General features: G+C 39.8%; 1 protein-coding gene across 11 annotated transcripts in view; it reads left to right on the plus strand.

The window, feature by feature from the left end:
* The first annotated feature begins 15,959 nt into the window (after positions 1-15,959).
* The window catches only part of Elavl2 (ELAV like RNA binding protein 2), a 125,193-nt gene continuing 121,269 nt past the window's right edge, over positions 15,960-19,883 (plus strand). For 5 of the 11 annotated variants that reach the window (XM_034503312.2, XM_034503316.2, XM_076934670.1 and 2 more), the window contains exon 1: positions 15,996-16,499. The gene's annotated coding sequence lies outside the window, so the exon portion shown is untranslated. Of the gene's footprint in view, positions 16,500-19,383; positions 19,536-19,883 lie in introns of those variants that run through there. The other 6 variants (XM_034503313.2, XM_076934674.1, XM_076934671.1 and 3 more) reach the window with 5 other exon arrangements.

The following is a 19,883-nucleotide window of genomic DNA, read 5'->3' on the forward strand; positions in this document are numbered from 1 at the left end:
AAATTCTATTTTTGTTCCCCTTGGGGGTTTAAGTGATTATAATTGTTGCTCTTCAAAAGCCAAACAGATGATGATTGCTGCTTCAGGAGTGTACCAAAAGAAACTGGCTTTCATTAAACCTGCTCACCCACTTCATAATTATCTCCATTTTATCTAGCTAAGAAGCAGGAAAAAATGGCAAGTACAGTTCATTGAAGCCAGTTCAGTTATTTAAACATCGCTTTATTGAACTAGCAGGAGGTGTTAAAAGTAGGGGGAATGTTTTCGTTCTAACGCTGATATGTAGCCAGTGGCTCAACTCAAGAGTTAGTTAAGCATCAAAAGCCAGAGGCCACAGAGAGTGAGAGGAGTCCTCTAGTGGATACATTAAAGAGCACTGCAACGACAGCTTTTCTAAACTAATCTTTCACTTGCTCGTCTTCCAATATGTTCAAGATGAAATTATCTAGTTACTACCCAGTGAAAAGAATCCTAAAATTCATTCTAAATAATAGGAAAATGTCTTATATAATATGTAAAAAAAAAAAAAAAAAAAAAAACCGAAATTGACAGAATCTAAGAGAATGACGAGTCCTGAGCCTGACGTCAAGAATCTTGCACAGAATCCTTCCGATTCAGATCTGACAATAGGTAAGAAAAGATTGTCATCCATGGAAGGTGGTCCCCTCGGTAGGGAGGCACAGTGACTCTAAGTTATCTGCTCCTCAGTCCTTGGGTGGCCTAGGAGTTCGGTTGCCCACTGGATAACATTTTCTAACTACATATATTACTTGGCTGCTTTCCCCGTGGAACAGACAGTGTCCCGAACTCTAACCAGGAGACAATAGAGTGTCAGAGTGTACATTCAGCTGTTTAAAGCTTCCATCTGTGAGAAAACAACTCACTGCTGGTAAACTATTTCATTTCATGGGTAGGAACTGGAATATAGGCCTGTCGGCCCCTCTCATCTACAACTTAATCAGCATCTCCTTCATCTACAACAGATTGCCAATGCATGATGCTAAATTATTTCTAGACTGCAGAGTCATTCTTAAAGCCTGAAGGTAGATTGCCCTCAGGGAATAAGAATTTTCACAGTGAGCTCCTAGGTAATCTATGCAATTTGCATTCCTAAATCCAGGGATAGTATATCAATGGCCTGTCGCCTCCCCCCCCCCCCAGAAAATTTTGAATTAAAAACTGTTTGGTAGTGTGACTGCCGTGGAATTTTCCAGAATTCCTATGTATCGGTATGCCAAGATATGTATCACTTTGCATTAAAAGGCTTGAATCTGAGAATGCTCCCGCTGTACCCAGACCAGCCCTGACAAAGGCTGAAGGTTTTCTCACTTCCTCTCGGCCTTGTCATTGACCTCTAGGACCCGAGTAGCCTTTGTTCCTCTTAGGCTGTTTCCATCTTTATTAAAACCGTTAAAGCTCGAAATCTACTAGCAAAATATTTCCATTTCTTCCAAGGTCACAGGCAAGTTGCTAATCAAATTTTAAACTGCTGAAAAAGTGTTTAAGGATAGTCTTGCTGTGTTTAATAAAAAGTCACCGTGAGTCAAAAGTTACTGGTAGAAAATTCATGTCAGGCTAGCATACCGTGTGTGTGTGTGTGTGTGTGTGTGTGTGTGTGTGTGTGTGTGTGTGTATGCATGCATGTATATATTTCTTTATTGGTTGCTTTCTTAACTGAACGTCACCTTTACACCCAGAAGACTGCTTACTTATATTGAAGTAAAACAGTTATAAATGAACTAAATAAACTAACTGAACAGAAAAAAATAATTTGACTTTAAAACAATTTGGTAGTGTTGACTCATCTGCTTATGTTTATTAAATAAAAGTAAAGCTACAGACACAGCTGACACTAAAATATATCCTTGCCAGGAATGATTCTGTAATTTCCTGGGGTTATCACTCATATCTGTTCATTTTACTAGCAGGAGATGGTTCTTATTTCATACAGTCATATGATATAAATAAGACCTTAAGATATACCAACTAAATGCCCTTCAGCATTGTTAATAGCGTCACAGAGTGAGCAGAGCCAAAACTGTTCAAACAACACTTTACAATCTCCATTATAAGGGACCAGGGAGTTAAAATCTGTATTGATTTTTTAAAAAATTCTGCGTTTTTCCCTCTAAACCAATGTTTAATCATATTTTTATGAAGTTTCTCTCCTCTCCTCTCTCCTCCCTTCCCCTACTCTCCCCTCCCTTTACTTCCCTTCCCCTCCCCTCTCCTTTCATTTTCTTCTTCTTTTCTCTCTTTCTTTCTCTATCTCTCTCTCTCTTTCTTTCTTCCTTTCCTCCCTCTCTCCTTCCTTCCTTCCTTTTTTCTTTTTAAATAAACAGATGTGTTTAGAACTCACCTCACACTTACTCAGTTTCGGAATCTGCTAGGGTCAAGATCAGGAAAAAGAAAAACCCCTCCTCAAGTAGTAAGAGGTATAGATGCACAGACCTGGGAGGCACTTCAAAAAACAAATAGTTTTTGTCCCCTTTCCTTTCTTTTCTCTTCCCTTCTCTTCTCTTCTCTTCTCTTCTCCTCTCCTCTCCTCTCCTCTCCTCTCCTCTCCTCTCCTCTCCTCTCCTCTCCTCTCCTCTCCTCTTCTCTCTCTCTCTCTCTCTCTCTCTCTCTCTCTGACAGGATTTCTTCCTGTCTTAAAGCCCTGGCTGTTCTGGAACTCACTCCACAGACCAGTCTGGCCCCCAACTCAGATCCACCTGCCTCTGCCTCCCAAGTGCTGAGATTAAAGGCGTGCGCCACCATATCTGTCAAGGGAACAAGGATTTTTTTCGTTTGGTATATTCACTGCATGCCTAAAACAGTGACTCTTATTTCCAATACCCATTTTACTAATGAACAAAGCTGAGGCTTAGAACGAATAGGTAACTTGGGTCATAAAGCAAGAACTTGGGAAACGCAGGATCAGGATCCAGGTCTGCTTGAGGCTTAACTGCCACAACCCTGCACTTGAAAAGTCCTTTTAATATACAGACAGAAAATGCATCGTTCTGTTTTATAGCTGCAATTTCACACCCAGGAGCTTCAATTTTGGTGCTTTGATTATCCTAAAAATATCCAGATTGTATAGAATTGCCTTGTTTTATAGCCTTACAAGAAAGCCACTGTATTCATGTGAAAGATGGCCTGGTCTAATAGGTAAAAGATACCTTAAAATTATTCTCAAACTGTTTTGATTTCTTTGTATAAAGGTCACTTCTTATCTCAGCTCTTAATTCACAAATTCAAGAAACTGCTGTAATTTCACTGTTGACTTTATTAAGGAGGCAAGGCTGGAAGTGCATGAGCTTCCTTCCTGGTCAAATCCTCATTAAAATATTAACAATCATTTCTCATAAATGCCGTCTCCAGAGTGGACTGCACAACTTTAGGATCTTTCTGTCTTATTTTCTGATTTCAGGATGACACCAGTATTTTAAATAGTGATGACTCATGTCTAGGACTGAAATTTGTTTTTCATGAGTTTATACATTTTTTCCCCTTGAATTGCACCAAAAATGGTTTTTTAATTGGCTTTAACTCATGCCCAATAAATTGGATGAGAATTGATTGCTGCAGTCCTGTTTGGTTGAAAATTATTCAAGTCAGTTCTTCACAAAAATGAGTGCATGAATGAAGGCCAGGGCACTTCCTGTCCTCTGTTATGACAAACGCCACTTTCAAAAGACTTATAATTCATATTTAAAAATTAGTATAGATGTAGTTTATAAAACTTAATATAGTAACAGGGCACTTTAAAAATATAGTACAGAAATTTGTTTTTGCTAATTAGGAATTGTATGTTGATATAATTTTTCCCAGGCTGAACAATATCACAAATTTAGTCGACCTTCCTTAAAGATGCTTTTGTGGCTTTTGCTGAGAACCCTGCCATGGTTTTAAAATACTTCTAAATAGTGCAATGAAATAAGAGCTAAAGCAGAGACTGCGTCAGAGATACTGCATCATCCCACAAAGACAGGCCGTGAGCCACTTTTTCATTCTCTGAAGAGTGATTTTAAAGACAAAAATATTTAAACAGTATGAAAATTGAATTAACTTAGGTGACTGTTTAGGGCATTGAAATAGCAATTCACTAAATGGTGCCTGTCAGAAAGCCAGTTTTTGTTCAATCTCATAATTACTTAGGGTAATATGATTTACATTTACTTATATGCTATAGAAATATAAGCAAGTCATTTTATGGAGTTTTTTTCTGGTCAGTAAAGGTTTGTTTTATAATATTCTTTACCTATGGTAGGAAAGTGTATAATGGATAAAAGAAATTAATGAGAAAAGATATTTCCCTTGGTCATAATTTACATAGGCAGTAAATGAGGGAAATCGTTGGTTTTCTTTCTCCAGTTATTCCCAGTAAATTCCAACTAGACAGGATAATTATACATGATGCAGTCTTCAGAAAATGGGGAGCACACTTTCTTATATTGTGATTATATTGTTCTGTCATATTTGTTTCTCATCTGCATTAAATTTAAACATTTGTTTTTGTCAATAAATGTTATTTTGAATATAAAGCTCGGGGCTGCAGGTCTGACCTCTCTAAGAAACAAAGTCCTAAAGGACTTTCCTGGACCTTACCACTCCGTATATAGCAGCTGCCCCCACCTGGTGGCTATAAAGGCAGAAGCTTTCTTTTTAATTTTATTTCTTGTCAAAATCCTAAGCTATCTGTTTGTCTGCTCTGTAAAAGATAATGCCTACTTAGAATTTTTCCAAGTACAACAATGCAGAAAATGTAATGAAAGAATTAACTGTAAATCTAGTACCTTCTTGCTCAAATTAGTTTTGTTTAAGGTTGTACTGAATATCCTCTGTATAAAATTTAATAAGGTCAGTATTTCAAGAAAACCCTCATATATGATTAAGCAATAAATATATACTGTCCTTTCAATGGCTTTATAAGTTAGGGAGAAGACTCTTTAAAATTAAAACAAACAAGCAAAAAACCTAAATATTCCTTAGATTTCAAAACAATAGTACCTGAGGCTCAGAACATCCTAGGACAGCTTATAGTTTTTAAAATTCTAGTAATTTCTCTGACCCACTCTTAAAAAGCAGTTATCAATTTTGTTTCTTTCCATTTGTCAGCAATAGACAAATTATCACGAATCTGAGACATATGAGTATAATTACTTTTGATACAAAATAGCTTTTGTCTGTTCATGTTAATTAAATATTATCTATTCCTTATAATTTGCTTTCTTTCAAGTGTTATGCCACCTGTAATTTTTGCTATCTTTAAAGATGTTGCATTTTATATATAAAATTTAACGTATGGGTATTGTACTAAACTGTGCAAAAGGACTTAGGTGCTAGAGACAGACTTTCTGTTTCTATTTGTATGTCTTGGGCAAATTGCTTAACTTCCTCAACGGCATCAGAATCACCTAGCACATAGCTCATGTTACCGTTGCTATCATTGCTAAGTTAGTATGGGAATCATGATGAGGTTTACGTGGAAGGCCTTGCTGAAGGGAAGCAGCTAGTAGGAAAAACAATGCTAAATACTCGTGTTTCCTTTTGCTAAGTCCAGGAATTTTTGGTATACAATGCGATTTGTGGTTTTTATAGCCAAGTTTTTAATGACCTCCACAGGCACAAAGGTGTCCTAAGGACATCCGAAGTGAAGCTGGTTGCCAGCTACACAGGCTCCAGCTCTGTTTCTCTTTCATACAGCCACCTTTGGCTCCTTGTTGCAAACATTCTCTTCATTCACGGTCCTGTCACTTTCGAGGCAGACTTATTTGACCATCAGAACACAGATTCTTAGTAGTGCCGTGTGCCCCTCTTGTATACCTGTCACTCTTTCCCTGCCCTCTGTCCTTCTTTGATCCTGTCTCTTCATTCCAAGAAGTTTTGAATTACAGATGAACCTCAGTGTATGCCATGGGGTCACATTTCTTCCCTTCTTGTTCAGCACTTTCCCAAATTTGTGGTAGTCAATGGCATCTAACTTGTCAGGGTACTTTTGTATCTGTACTTCCTCAGTTGAATTTTATAACCGGCTTTTGATGTAGGCGTACTAAAACAACCTCGCAGCTGTACTTTCCAGCCCACTGCAAACACTGTAGGTAGTAACCTGGTCTTCACCACAGTGCTTTCATTGTTAACTCTGAAACATCTTCCATTTGTCCTGAACAACACTCTCCATCCCCTACACACATATTGGTAGATTTGTATAAAGATTCTTCAAATTGAGGCTGAACACTTGTGATGTCTATAAATGTTGTCCCCTTTATACAGACCTTATAAAGAGACTCGAACTTTCATAAATCCTTTTGATTAAAACAGAGACATGCCTCTGTTAATATTCCTTCTGCATCTAGAAAATATTAGTATTCCATAAAACACCAGTGCTCTATGAGTTAAATAATGAACACTGACATAAAAGAAAGGCTTTTTCTTTTTTATTGTCTGCACAAGGAATCCAGAAATATCAGCAAGAGAAAAAAAGAAAAACCCCTCAAAGTAAATTGTGTCAAAATAATTCAAGAAAACGTCTATTTGTTACTCAAAAACCTTAAACAGTCTGTACATCATTCATTTATGTTATAATTTCCCACATGTGTTTATAGAATCTGATATTTTAAACAACCATGTTCTCTAATTTTCTGATGCCAGGATGACAGTGACCGAAGGAATGGCACTTTATTGTTTACTGCAACAGTATCCTTGGCTTGTTCAAAAAAGCAGATTTTTTTTTTTATCTAATCAGAGCAATGTGAATCTTTAAGAAGAATTAGTATGAAAGAGCAATACGCAAGAGCATTAGCTACTCTGTGTATATATACATGTACATACGCTTTTCCTTGTGCTAATTACACCACCAGGAAATCTGTTAGTCACATGGCTAGGCTTGGCCTTGAATGGGTCAGTCTTATCAAGTTATACCCACTGAAGGGTAAAGTAAAACCACTGTGTCTGCTCTCCACTGTGACCTACAGTGAAATAAGACCTTCAGACATTTACATCCATTCTTCTTTTCAGGCTGCAGAATTTTTGCTGCCTTCTAATTAACGACTCAGAATCCACACCTGTAGCTGTATCTTCATCAATCCATAGCAAAGAAAGCTGGAAGGAAACTGAGAAGCCATGAGGCATAAGCCAGTTCTTCTGACAGTCTGGTTTACCACATCAACTTGATATCAATTCTCCACTTTGTTTTATTTAAAACAAACAAACAAACAAACAAACAAACAAAACCTTATTATTCAAAGCTGTTTATACAGTCTGCATTTATATTCCTTTGGATATTTATTTGATAGATTTTTAAAGCACAGGCTACCTAAGAAATCATAGACTAGGGTAAAAGTCCTATTAGTCCATGGAAATGGAAAAAAATATAACAGCATATAAAAACACATGTGGAAAGAGAAAGAGTCTAGAGACAGCTAGGACAAGGGCATTGAATCCAATTTTTTTTTCCATGCCATAAATAACTATTAACTTTTCAAATCATGTTTTGGAATTAACAAAGAATAGAAAATAAGCACATATCAAATATGCATATACATATATGTATATATAATTGAATAATAAAGTGTTTCCACATTCAATCAAAATATTTGAATTTGGCTAAATTTCAGTGGTGTATATTTGATTAAGTGTGATTCCATCAAGTAATTAACTGAATTATAAGCTATGCTGAATGCCAAACACTAACATGAGAGCCTAACCAAAGTAACAATAGCCATAATTAGTGCCAAAGAGAGAACAAACTGCAGGAGGATCAGCATTCAGGAACCCTGCTCTCTGTTTCTATTAACCTTAGAAATGTTACCTAAATTCCTCATGCCTCAGCAGTGCTCCTGAAAATGAGACGTAATTTATTTCCCTCTCACCTCCGGGGGTTACCATGATAAATATGTAAAAGTGCATTGAGCCTTTTGTGATAAAAGATACTATAAAAATCTAAGGTGTTTTTATTATTATATCAGTCAAATGGGATCTCAGACTCAGTTCTTTTTCGAAGACCCACAACTTTTTATGAGTGAATCAAGAAATTGTATTGGGAAATATAACAAAGTCACATAACAGGGCAGATAGAAGATTTTTATGTCTTCTGGGGGCCTTTAAAACTTGGTTACAATTAGAAATATGAGAAGATATTTATCATAGAATACGTCAGGTAAGACACTAATGAGAGCAAATGAAAAATCTTTAAGAGACCACATACAAGGTAGGAATTCTAATTCTGACTTTAAGGAAATAAACGTGCCCCTGGTTGTAGTTACGGTGTGTTGAGCACTTCTTCCAGGCAGGAATCTTGATTGTTCTGTGCTCAGGACTGTATTTAACCTCACAGTGCTATACATTGATCCTTGCTATCATTGCTTTAGAGATCAGGAAACCAAGGGGTAAGTGGACGCAAGACTCCACAGTGCCAGAGTCAAGTACAAATTGACATGTGCTGAAGCCAGGGTCCAAGCGCTTAACAGTTTGCAAAACTATCGCTCCTAAAAGGGTACTGTTATGATATCTATCTCCAGGTGAAAATGTTGACAAACATATAATAAGAAGTCAAAGAGCACCAACATTTAGAAGACTTAACAGCACCAGTAAAACACAAACGGGCATACCGTGACTGTGTTTTATATAACACATTTACTGAGCTATTTAGATTTTCTAATTTTCTGTTTTCCTAGAGTTTCCTAAAAGCTTAATCTGATTTCCATTAGACACTTACAGTCTATAACCCTGTGCTGTTACTGTGGCGCACGGTGGCCACTCAAAAAGATGCTTGAATCAAATTGAAATGAGCCTCTTGTTAAAGAAGAGGGATAAATATTTAGGCACCGGATGGAGTGTGATTTATTTGGCACTTACCGTATGATAAATGGTATAACCAGAAAGCGGTGATAGCTCCATCTGATATTTTTGGTAACAGATTCATGATCAGTTATAAACCAAAGTATTACAACGCTTGGGTGTTTTAAAAGCTTCAGGAGTTCTGCTTCTGGAGTCAAAGAAAGACTCTCAGCCTTTAACTGTACATTATTTCCTACAAGGAATTGATTCTAGAAAATCCTTAAAAAATTATTATTTTTTTCACTCGTTACTATTTTGCCACTTTTCATCACTGATAATGAATTGCTAGCCCTTTAGAAACAACAGCAGCAGCAGCAGCAACAACAACAACAACAACACACACACACACACAAACTGTTATTATTAATCAGTGGCAAAAATAAGACAGGAATGGTTTTCATACTAATTTCAACATTACAACATTTTTTCTATTCAATGAAAAAAGTTATCTTTTAGTCTTAAAATGTTATAATAATTTAAATTTATGGAATGTCTCAGCTTACAAACTTGAAATGCATCTTTTAGCTGTGATGCAAATTCTTATCTTTAAATAGTTTTACCTATATCAATAAACAATAGTTAAAAACCTCTGCTGTGTGTATATTTTCAATTTGCTTAAGAAAAACAACAAAAATAACTGTAGCATAAATAAATGTTCATTACATCTGATAATTCAAAATTGTCTTTTTTGGGACAAATAAGGCACTATTTTGTTCATATTGAAGTTAGTACCATAGTGCAGAAATGTAGGGATTTATGAAAAGAATTTTTCTTAGCATGTTTATGCATTGCCATTATGTAAAGTTCTATAAGTTTATAGAAAAACATGATATGAAAAAGAATTGTTTATATAACTATACATTTCAAATCCTTTAATCATTCATGCACAGACTTGGCTTAAAAAAAAAAACCCAAATATCTTTTGTGTTACATGATATATATATATATATATATAGTCATTTAACAAAAATGTCTGTGCGATCCCATGACTGATAATGTATTTATTTGCTTTTCACTCAGGAATCAGATCACTTCCAAGTTTAGAAGAACTCTTTTTCATAGAGGAAAAGAGTTTAATAATTCCCAAAACGTGTAATAAAATCTTAAGTTTTTTTCCTAACAAATTTATCTGTTTTTCTTCACCTCAGAAGTGATTAAAACATACTTTATATTTTCAGTCATCTGTATTCTGGCATTTGAGGGTTTTACAAAATAACAGCAGATTGACTTTCTGAATCTGGAATTAGCTATGCACTGTAGCTTGAAGGTACTTTACATAATGTGTCTCTGACAGAATATAAATACTGGCAAATGTGCCCTCTTGTAGACATCATAACTGGACACCCATGATGGGCTTACAGTTAAGACACTTAAGAAACAAAGCACAGGGTCCAGTGTCAAGCTGTTATTGAATCAAGACAATAAATTAGGGGTTTTATGTTAGTCTTTATGCATATTAAATTGTGAGGTAGCATTTATTCAAATAATAAGTTTCAAACCTCATAAACAGGCAGAGGAGTGTAGAAATAACGTGTGCTCTCTGAAAAGCTGGAATCTGTTACAACATACACCTGGAGTGGAGTTTCCCCAGTTATCCTAGTGTAATGAGCTGTGTAAAGTGGGAGGGGGATTCAAATACAACTGTTATTTCTACAGATAACTAAGTGGATTCGTTACTGTAGTTGATGACTTCTCAAACTATTCTAAAAGCAAGGCTGGTTTTCTCTGGAGCAGGGAGGAGGCCCTTTCAATTAGAGACCAAAGGTCAGGTTACCAGCTGGCTTTAGAAAGTCCTGTATCCAGGTTGATGTGTTTTTCTTACTATGGAAGAAAAACTTGGGAGCCTATTTGGAAGCCAGTCCCTCTGCCCCGCACCCCCCCCCCCCCCGTTCCCTGCTGTGAGCTAGAGCCCCTTTTCATACCAGGTTGGCTTCAGTTGTTACTTTAGCTCTTGCTCACCAACTTCATGCCTGAACACCAAGTCCCCTTTCCAGTATTCACCACATCCCTTCCCAGATAATTGTAAAACCTGTTGGGCTTTTCCCTTCCATTGCCCCCTACACAGTATAAAACAATAAGCAAAAAAACAAAACCACAATATCCCACTCTAGGCGCCCCCTCTCTGCCTGCCGAAAGCATTTTAATGTCAGTTTGCTTTCGGAGTCTATCAGCAGCCGGCTGCTTCTGCCACCTGAATTTCAATTTCTTAATTCACAGCCCAGATGAAACAGAATGGAGCAGGATCCGGGCTGCCCTCTACATTGGGCTGGGCTTATCAAGCGTGAAGTTTGGCGCTTTGCAAACCTATTCAAGCGATTATCTGTTGAGGACCTCTCTAGCCATCTCCATCTCTGCAGCAGGCTGATAAGACAGCTGTTTCACTAGCCTTGGTCTCTCCGGGCCTCAGTCTTCAGATACAAACCCCGCCTTTGTCACCGTGCCCCGGTGCTGTCGCTTGCTCTGTGGGGCAAGGGTTGATCTGAACACACGTGAGGGAAATGTGAGTGTTTGTGAGAAAGAAGGGGGGGAAAAAAAAGGAGGGAGTGGGAAGGGTGTGGGGGTTGGAGACCTGAGGGAGCTGGGGGCAGGGCCCTCGCCGGGCATAGTTGATGGCTGTGATTGACTGGTTGATCAGCCCGGCTTTATTATTTCAAATTAGACGTGGCTCGCACACAAGTGGAAACATAAATCTTCAGTGTAAGAAGGAGCCTCTGAGCATCGGAAGCAGAGCAACCGTTTCTTCCCAGGTCCGGGTAAAGGGGCGGGTGAAAAGACTGATTGCTACCATCTGAGACAAATGGTTTCCTTTAACTTTGGAAACTGCTATTTTTAATTACTTGTATTAATTTTGCATGAGCTGTATCGGCTGCAAGAGGAAGCTTAGAGAAGGCTGTTAGCATCACTGAAAGAAACGGACACCAGGCTCTGATTTGCCCTGTATCACCTCTAGTTTTTACCCTCGCTTGTTTGCGTGGATGTTCCCCTTTCCCCTAGCAGAGACGCGAGTTTATCCTCCTAAAAGTTTCTACAGAGTGAACGACGGAAGAAAGTCTGAGGATATTCGTGGGAGCGTTTCTGTAAATGATCTTTGATCGCAGGCTGAAACACAGAGGGGCACGTGCGACAGATCTTGGTCTGAAACTGGCAGCAAAGGGCTTAAAGAAGAAGGTGACTCATACAAGAATTTTTCCGGGCAGAGGGAGACAAGTGTGTGTGTGGTGGTGGGGGGTGGGGGGTGGTGTCACAATGTAGGGTCATCTCCCAAGACTTACTGGAAAAAAATATGAAATAATTCACAATTCACATACCTCTTTAGGTAAATCAGAAACCCGAGGAATTCCTCTTGAGCATATTGTATTTTATAGCCTTTCCCTTTGTAGATGAATTTAAAGATGTGAAAAGGCTGCTAGTAGTCTTGCTTTCTGCCCCACTAAACACTGTTCCTGCTCCAGTGTTTGCAATATAAAGGGTCCTCTGCAAAACAGTCTTGAGGTAGTACTCAAGGGCGAAAGACTTTGCCAGAGAGTGAAAGCATCCCAGAAAAGAACTAGGGTAGTCAAGGGTGAGCTCTTGCTGCTATTCCCACTGGAAAATTTCAAGATGAAAAACTCTGAGGTAGGCTTGCCAGACTTTTCCAAGATTACTGGGATTTGCATTTATTTTGCAAGAACACCTTGATGAAAGGATTGCTCCTCCAGGCAGTGGGGGAAGGGTGTGGAGTAGAGGAAGAGGACACATCCAGGCTCTAACTATGGGGTTTGTCACAATGGCCTGGCTATAACAAAAGGAAGCTTAATTCTAATCAAACCTGTTTCGATGGAGGACAGTCTTTGGCTCAAATCCGTGGTATAAAAGGTTTCACCAACGAGCTCTAAACCGAGTCTCAACGGGAGGAACAGGAAATACTTTGCCAATCTTGCTATGCAAACTTTACTCTGTCTGCTAGGCTGGTCTCTGTCCATGGTACTAATTCTCCTGTGTGCTCTCAGGACCTAAACTCAGAAGTGTGCAATATTTCCATAACTTTTTCTGTTTTTCAAGCTGAAAACAAAAAAGCTCATACACTCCTTTCAGAAGGGAAAGTAAAAAAGGTAGTGGGCAGGTTATATAATATCAACACTTCTTATGCAGGATTTAAATACCATACTTTCAATATTATGAACACAAAAATCTCCCCAAAGCTCGACAATCAGATAATAATTCACTTGAGAAGGAATACTATTTAGAATTTCCAAGCCAAGTTAAATAGTGATTCACGCATAGCCGAGCTGCATTATTCACTGTTTTAAAAAGTTACAAGCACTTTGCAGAGCCTTTAATTATGCTCAAGTCACCCCTTCTCCTCCTGAAGAAGGGCTTGTATAAGAGAGTTATTTATCTTAACAACACCGTCCACAATGGCTGTAAGTATTCCTGGGAGGGACATGTTCTTTTATGAGAAAACTTCAGTAATATAGCCAATTAAATTCTTTAAATTTCAGCTTTGAAAAGCACTACTTTGCAATTTTACCAACACTCAACTTGTCTCCATGCTTCTGGAAGCTCCCCAAACTCTCGTCCCTTTCTGTCTGTCCCTTTCTGTCTCCAGTCAAAGTACTGCGGAGGCTCCAGAGAGAATGGCAGACCTAACATGACTTAATCAGAATCTGAATTATCATGAAAAGACTGTATCTAATGCAAGTTCAGGTGCTGAGGATAATTCTTTTTTCTTAACTATGAATCAAGAGGTGTTGATTAAAATTTGTGCTTAATTTAGGTGAGATGTTTGCACATAGTCTTCATTAATCGCTAGAAGCGTAGTGCACCTTAACGTTTCAGGGTATGGCACGTGAATTCCACAGTGAGCTCTACATCCTGATATCACTTGTCATTTTATTTTTAAAAGTAAGAAAAGCAGATGTAGCTTATCTATTTAAAGGTTTTAAAATTTAACAACTGTATCATTTCAGGAGCAAACTACCATTTAAAGATATTTTCAACTTCCCAAGTAATCTGTGCTATCTACAAAGAAAAAAAAACAACATGTTGAATATAGCAATGTTTTAAAAATATTTTCTCCTCTGCCAAACTGAGAAAAAGCATATATACAGAATGTACAGAATTTAGTATTTTCTTTTTGCATGCGAATGAACAGTTTTACTATTTGCCATGGAATGTCTTTATTAGTTTCCACCCATAAAAGGTATTTATGCATTTACAAATGTAAGAATCCTCAACAAAGTGCTACAGTTATATGAATGTATGGAAATAATGCAATATTAAGGTGTGAACATGGCCACAAGGAGAAAATACAGTTCATTTCATGCATAAGTGAATAAATCAAACAGTAGTATACTTTTGTCAATTTTTTTCCTATACACAGAGCTGGTAGGTGAGAGGAGTTGAAGGTATTTGGCAGGAAAGCCAGTCTCCTGCTATTCATATTTCTACTTTAAACAGGGATGCAGTCTTTCTTATATTTAGGCTTCTTTTCTTCAAGCTACTGCTTTTTTTCCCTTAATTTGTTTTCAGCTTCACTAAAGACTAGTTAATAGTTTTCCATTGAAATTAAGCCCCAAGGAGAGCTATTGTTATATAAAAAGTAGGAGGTGGGAGCTATGAAATGATAATTATAAGTGGTAATTATACATATAGATTCAGGCCCTCTTTCCCAAGCCCAGTTGTTGTTATGAAAAGTAATATAACTTAGACACTGTCACACAGGTTAAATGGGAGATAAACAAGTCCCCAGTTCTTTACATTAATCATTTATCAAACTCAAGGACACGCTCAAGGGACACCGATTTCCTTTCCACTTCCAAGACACTTGCTCTCAGACCATCTTTCTCTTTCTCCTCTGACATTCCGTCTTCCTGCAATCTTTAATTCTCATCGGTGCCTTCCTTCTCTTACATTATCAAGGACAGTGACTAGTAGCAAATAAACATAGTAGTAAAATAATTTTTGAGAGAAGCTAGATTATGTAAGAAATATATGTACTCTTTAGGAAGCTGATGCCATCTGCCAAAACTGAAAAATTCCATCTGGAAAGGAACTCAGTTAGATCGATATTGTTTCTCATTATAAATAAATCGAGGCAAATTTAGTAATCTCACTTTCACTTAAAGGAAAAAGTAAATATGAATAAACCTGTACTTCAGCCTCTTGAATATTAATCAAACATGGGGCTGGAATAAAGGAATCTTCATCTATAAAGCAAACATATAGACAGCACTTGGTCTACTGATCAAACTTTTGAATACTCAAAAAACCCTGGTAAAGGCTGAACTATCTTTACTGTCAGCAATCCATGTGTGATTCAAGATCTCCATTGCAAGTAAATGCAGAGGAGTGGCTTGTTTTAATTTTATATACAGCTGTTCTTTTTACCTTCAAGTGGAGGACCTTATTTCACTTCAGTATCTTTTTTTTTTTTTTTTAAATAGGATGTTTTTGCTACCCCCTTTTTATTCTGACATAAATTGAAAGCTAGTTCAAACTGTCGAGATTCAGTTGAAACCATTTTTATTTCATTCTTATTCTAAAATGAGAGAGAGAGAGAGAGAGAGAGAGAGAGAGAGAGAGAGAGAGAGAGGTGGACATATTAAAATAGAGAAACATACACACAGTTACCTACTACCTAATACAGATGTAAAGATTACTGGAACACAAACCGAAAAAGGCATGCGGACAAGTCATGGGTGTACGTTCATCTCTCTCAAATCAAAGAGAGGCGCTCTCGATGACTCATACATACCGGACAGTTTACTATTACAAAGAAATATGCCAAAGATGCAGCCGTGAGGGCAAATAAAACGAATCTTTCGGAAGCAGAAAGACTTAAGAGGAAAATAGACGGTGCCATATCGCAAACTCTCATAGTACAGTTCCACCCTCCCACGTTGCTCTCTCTCCCATCTCCTTTTGCTTCTTGCATTTCCCTTCGCCGCCAGTGTTAAGTGTGTACCTCCCGGCACAACTTACCTTGAAACGGGACTCCATTGAGCTCTCAAGAGTGACATAAGTCCCTAGCCAATCACCTAGCAGAGCTTCGCCTGGGCGGCCTTAATAGAAGCGTCTCGCCCAATCAGAAACCTGGGGCGATGAGCATGTTGCGTTGTGGCGCAACTCGGCGTATACTTCCGCGCGTGCTGCCCGGGATAGGACTCTGGCAGAGCAGCTGCACACACGGCAGTGCGGAGGCAGAGAAGGGGTTGGTGATACGGTGCTATAAATCTGTGGTCCAGTCCACCTCCCTTTTAAGACGTCCTCCCCCCTTATTTCTGTTCTCACTTAGAGATGCGGCAGCTTACTCCTGTAGCGACCTACTAAAAAGCAACACGGAGAAAGACATCGTCTTTTTGAAAAAAACGTTCTTTCGTCTCTTTTCTTTGTTCCTTGGTTTGTTTTTCTTGCACCTTTTTGTTTAGTTGAACGGCAATAGGAGTAGTCTCTCCGTCTTTTTAAACTCTCTTTTTTAAGTTTCCCCTCCCCTTTCATATTTTTTTCATCATTTCTTTTAGCATTGGACTTTGGGGTCGAAGGCATTTCTTTTTATTTGCTTCTTTTAAGCCGAGCACAGTTTAGGTTTCGTGCTGTCTTAAGAGAACTATCCAGCAGCTTCTTGCTCATCCTTATTGGGAGAACTGCACCGTTACTTTAAAAATACACATACACAAAAACCTTAAGGGAGAAAGGTAAGTTTCGGTTTGGTTTCTTTAATCATTAGTTGCAGCGATGCGCTGGCAAACCCAGAAAACCTGTAAGTGAGCGGAATACAGAATGTGAAGTTAATTGCACATGTTTGCCTCATTTCAAAGCTCCTGCTTTGCTTTTTTTTTTTTTATTTTATTTTTTTAATTCTTTAGAGCCAGACTGGAAGACAGTGGACGCATGCTTAACGTACTGAATTTTCGAAAATGTCACTGATAGAAACTTAAGTGGTAAATGTGGTCAGGATACCGCAGGCTACAATGGGAGGCTAAGATGTTGGAGTGAGCTTCGGGGATGAGGTTGGAAGTTCATTTCGTGGGAAGAGAGGGATAACTTGAATGTTGGAGGGAATGCATGCCTCTACTTTCGCAAAGGAATCGGAGGACTGGGGAAATCAGAAGCCTGGGCTTACTTGCAGATTAGACCAGTGGGGAAAATCCTCAGCTTAATTGCATTAACCAGATAGCATGTGCTGGGGAGATGGGATTGCCAGATGGAATTTAGATGCTGCACCAGGCAGCGAGTTGTAGTTGCCTGGAAAAAGTACATACAGCCTGAGGGCTGGGGCTGGGCTGGGGCTGGGGTGGTTAGAAGCTGTCAAAACTCATCATTGCCAGAATTGAGGACTCTGATTCACAGATTTCAACGATCGTAATTCAGATTTAAAAGAAGATTGCCAATTTGGGGCCAAATCTTTGAGCCTGTACCGGATATGAGATTCCCTTTGTTCAGAAAAGCGTAAATAAGATCCTTGGAGCTGTGTGTGTGAAGTGGCGGCTGCTTGGGAGCCTCGCGGTGCTGGGCGCTGGGCAGTGGATTCCAAGCCCTGTCCTTGGTCCTACGCAGCGGAGCCCGCCTTCCGGGAAAGGGGGACCCACTGGCAGCCGCGAGGCATCACAGCTACCCAGGGAGCTGAGTCGGCTGTATAGCCCTCAGCCCCTCCTCACAACTCCCCTTCCTCGAGTAGCTATTGTTAAAACTGACGCCGGGAGAGAGATGGTTGGGGACGAGACGCTGGGCAGACAGGCACACGCTTCATTTTAACTTTTGTGATTTCTCCGGGTGCAGGGGAAAACAGCCGGCTTTCTACTGTGAAAGAGCGAATCCGGGTAGACGTGGGAAAGGGGGAGGATGCTCGCCGGGCGGTAAGGGCGGGGGAGGTGGTGGCGGACCGAGGTGCAGGCTTTGCCTGGGAGAAGTTTAAATTATTGGCACGAGGGGGTGTGGGCGAATGTGTGCGTGCGAGCTCCGAGTGGTGCTCGAGACGCAAAGTATGGGGGCAAGGTACAAAGCTGGTCGGGCTGGTTCATCTCTTTTTGCTCCTTACCCCACCCACAGGCTGATTCCAAAAGCTAGCGCTCTGCCAGCACCCCCCCCCCCCCACACACACACACAGCCTAGGGCGTGGGGGGGGGGGCAAGTAGTGATGGCAAGGTGGCAGTGCCCACCCTGTAGCTCTGTGGCAGACAGGACTTCTCGTGGCCATTGTTGCTTAATTTATGCCCAGCACGTTGCTACGTGCCCACCTATTTCACGTCTATAAAGAATTAATAGAAAAGCTGTACAACTGTGGCAGATTGGAGGGTGGATACGTTCCCCATTTTCTATTTTCAAGTATCTGTTACCAAAACAGACCTGAAGATTGGTTATCTTCTCTCCCTCCTAACTACAGCTCCAGGTTTGGTTTTATTGTGGTGAGGGTGAGAAAAATAATCAGCCATTTAGTGTTTATGCTAACACTGATGGACAGGGATGAATGTCCGAGCACGTCTTCCCTTAAATGAACGGCTTCTGCCCCTTCCCCCACTCATGTACACACATTCCATTTGGCTAAGATTCTAAACCTGCAACCTTTCTCCACATCCCTGTTTATTAGAGCGATTCCCAAGATAGTGGGAGTAGGATGTGCATATGCTTTATTTTCCGGGCCTACTATTAATTGCAACCCAAAAAGATGGGCTTAAAATAAAGGGGTTGCAACATAGACAATAGTAGTCCAACAAATTATCTTCCTAAATGACAACCACTTCCAAAAGGTCAGGAAAGGGAGCTTGTGTTTTGTGGGGAAAGGAAGGTTGAGGATGTTTGATAATCCTTGTAAAATGGCTTCTTAAATGGGACATCTGAGAGATTTATCAAAACTGAGCAAACAAGTCTGTGAAAAGGAAAAATGTTGAATGTTTCAAAGTCATCTTTTAAGAGTTTAATTAAAAAGTGGTTTCCCTCTGTTATGTCTGCCATTCCATGAACCTGTCTTAACGGACCTTTGAAGCTCCCCCCCCCCCCTTGACATCTTTTAACCAAGGGCTTGGACATTCCTTTTATAAAGCTAACCCGTTTTGCAGTTCTGTAGGAGAAGGAAGATTGTGGACTGATGTGGTTTAGCCTACTTGGAAAGTATCTGTTGAGAGAGGTCTAACTTCAAGCAGACATCTTCAGAAAGTAGAGTGAAGGGCATTGGAAGGGTTTCAGGTCTAGATTAACAAATTCAGTAGGCCCATTTCTTTCCAACATTTCAAAACTGGTATTCTTATCAATAATGCATACCTGGGATGGGCATGTTATAGCTGGTGAGAGGGAGGTCAAAGAGGCACAGGCGCTTTGAGCAGTTTTCCCAGGAACCCGCACAAAGTCAGTTAAGGTCATTCAATTCTAAGTCTGATTTGGGGTGACACAGAATGCTGCTGTTGAATCAATTAGCTATTTCTGGTGTCCCCAACCAGGGTCTCCCAAATTGAGGATGGCCTGTCTCCATTTTGACCATAATTGTTTTCCCTAATTTACTATGCCTGATTTCACTTCCCTCTAGAGGGTAAATTTGCACCCCCCCCCTCATCCCTGGGATAGAGGAATCCTCCCTCCCCGCCCGTCGCGTGGGGGCGGGGAGCTCTGGGCGCCCTTAGCGAACCTTGCTGCATCAAACCCGCATCATGTCCTTGAAGCTGTAACCTCCGTCACGTTCTTGCGGCGACTCGATCGCCCACTGTTCAGTTCTTTTCTCCTGCCTCCTGCAATTTCAGGTAGGTATGACAGGTGATGTTTTTAAATGTAGTTTTCTAGAGGGAAGGGTTAAAACCGAAACCTTTTTAATAATAGGAAAAAAAAAAAAAAAAAACCCAGTACGACAGGTGCTCTGGTAATTAAGCCGCCAAGCAGGTGTAAAAAACGTGCGCGGCTCTGTCTCCCGATCCCGGGTCTGGGTCCAGGGCAGGCGCAGGTTTTTCTGGGTAAAGGCGATTGAGCTGAGTGAGGGAGTGGGCTGGGGATGGTCAGCACTCGGACGCCCCCTCGGAACTGGGTCTTTGCCCGGCTGGCATGGGGGCATTGGGAGGATGTGGTTCGCGGCAGGTGCATGTAGGGTCGAGTGC

This window comes from Arvicanthis niloticus, chromosome 5 (assembly GCF_011762505.2).
Source record: "Arvicanthis niloticus isolate mArvNil1 chromosome 5, mArvNil1.pat.X, whole genome shotgun sequence".
Lineage (NCBI taxonomy): Eukaryota > Metazoa > Chordata > Mammalia > Rodentia > Muridae > Arvicanthis > Arvicanthis niloticus.